Below are 2538 nucleotides of genomic sequence, written 5' to 3'. Positions count from 1 at the left end.
AGATACATTAAAGAAATTGTTTTGCTATGTGAGGAAGAGCCAATAAAGGAAACTAGGAATGAGTAGCAAAGTAAGGTGAAGACCTCAAAATTGTGGCGTCATATTATAGAAACAAGAAGTATTTATACAAAGAGAGAGATGTCAGTCATGTTAATAGATGTGTATAATGGACTATCTATGACTTCTAACTTTAGAATTTGGCTTCTTGGTCATAAACTATACTACTTATTAGTCATGTGAGTTTAAGAAAATAATTTATCCTTACCATGCTTTGGATTCTACATTTGTAAAATTAGATGAGAATATTACCTATCCAATAGACTTTTTGGAACAATTAAGTACAATACTTAGGAGGATCAGGGCAGCCAGTAGTACTGGTGGTGGGAGGCAGTAGATCCTTTTCCTTTCGGCAGATGGGAGAGTTAGCTAGCCACCCAAGAAAACACAATGAAAGACATCAGTATCAAGAGACTATTGTATAGCCATATTTTATGCATATTTTTAATTATACTAAGCATTTTCATTTCATCATTCTTTTTGAATAACTTCTCAATATTGGAAACACACTTGATATGGTTGTACATCTGTTCTGTTTTTGTAACTACTATCAATCCAGTATTATATTTAGTGGCAGAAGCAAATGCATAATCTAAAAGAGGTTCATAATCACAAGGTAACCAGATTTTTGGAATGCTGTTTATACTTTATTATGTCTTGTTTCTCCTTTCACGTAACTTTTGTGCTATACGGAGCACCACTAATAGAGTTTATGTTGGAAACATTTTTATTTGCAGTTATTTTGCCTACTTTTACTGCTGTACTTTGTTTATGTTTGTTAGAACCAAACCTCAAAGCATAAGTTTTCAGTAGAAACAGAGTTACATTCATTTGGAAGAATAGCCTCCAGACCACTACAATTTCTAGTTTTGTAGGAATATGACTTGGAGTACTTTTCTATTCCCTTGGATTGGAAAAGACCATGGCAGATAAGGAAACTGACACCTAGAGGACATGTAACATTCCCAAGGTCACTGAGCTAGTAAATATGGTCCACCTCCTGTATGCTTAGGACAAATTTTGGTTATGTGGCTATTCTTGTTATTTCATCACTCTGAATATACCGTAATAGAAAGCAACTTACACAGAAGTACAATTAATACAAAACAAGAAGATACTTCTTTGGGCAGATATCATGAAAACTATGCAAAATGTACACAGTCAAAGCCAAGCAGTTTCATTAGCAGTATATTTTTTAATGTAGTTATGTGATATAATTTTAACTTTGTAAACTATGAAACCCCTTGAGAGACTGTTGGCATTTTGCTCCTACAGATGAAGCAGTGAGGGGATGGCATGAAAAGTAAGCTCTCTGGGTATATACCTAGTAGAGGAATTATAGGATGGAATGGCAGGTCTATTTTTAGATCCCTAAGTGTTCTCCAAACATCTTTCCAAAAGGAACGTATTCGTTTGCATTCCCACCAGCAATGTAGAAGTCTCTTTTCTCCACGTCCATGCCAACATCTCTGGATTTTTGTGGGCTGATCTTACTGGAGTCTGATGATACGTCAAAGTAGTTTTGATTTGCTTTTCTCTGATGATTAAGAATGATGAACATTTTGTATATGTCTGTAGGCCATGCACCTGTCTTCTTCAGAGAAGTTTCTCTTCAAGTCCCTTGCCCACCCTGAGATGGGATCACTTGTTCTTTTCTTGCTAATATGTTTGAGTTCTCTGTGAATTTTGGTTATTAAACTTTTGTCGGAGACTTGCCATTTGATCCTATAATTCCTCTACTAGGTATATGTCCAGAAGACCAAAAATCACATTATAACAAAGATATTTGTACCAGAATGTTTACTGCAGCCCAATTCATAATTGCTAAGTCATGGAAGAAGCCCAAATGCCCATCGACCCATGAATGGATTAATAAATTGTAGTATATGTACACGATGGAATATTATGCAGCCTTAAAAAGGATGGAAATTTTGTCTCCTTAATGTTTACATGGATGGAGCTACAACATATTCTTCTTAGCAAAGTATCTCAAGAATGAAAGAAAAAGTATCCAATGTACTCAGCCCTACTATGAAACCAAGTTATAGCTTTCATATTAAAGCTATAACCAATTATAGCCCAAGAATATGGGGAAAGAGGATAGGAGGGGAAGGGAGAGGGGAGGATGGGTGGAGGGAGGATAATTGGTGGGACCACACCTATGGTGCATCTTACAAGGGTACATGTGAAATTTACTAAATGTAGAATATAAATGTCTTAACACAATAACTAAGAAAATGCTGTGAAGGCTATGTTAACCAGTTTGATGAAAATATTTCAAATTGTATATAAAACCAACACATTGTATCCAACAATTGTATTAATGTACACAGCTATGATTTAATAAAAAAAAAGCAGTTAGGTTATAGTTTCCATTTCTTTCTTCATCTATAAAAGGTAGTATTTATAACAAAAGAAAAAGAAAAAAGAAAAGAAACTCTCCTACTTGGGAAGCTGAGGCAAGAGAATCGCTTAAGTCCT

General features: G+C 35.0%; 1 pseudogene; it reads left to right on the top strand.

Annotated features, from left to right (window-relative positions):
- Positions 1–447: 447 nt before the first annotated feature.
- LOC128578560 (phosphatidylinositol-glycan biosynthesis class F protein-like) lies at positions 448–1157 on the top strand (annotated as a pseudogene).
- Positions 1158–2538: the final 1381 nt, after the last annotated feature.

This window comes from Nycticebus coucang, chromosome X (genome assembly GCF_027406575.1).
Source record: "Nycticebus coucang isolate mNycCou1 chromosome X, mNycCou1.pri, whole genome shotgun sequence".
Taxonomy (NCBI): Eukaryota; Metazoa; Chordata; class Mammalia; order Primates; family Lorisidae; genus Nycticebus; species Nycticebus coucang.
The sequence above is the reverse complement of the archived record's forward strand: the minus strand, read 5'-3'. Positions and strand labels throughout refer to the sequence as shown.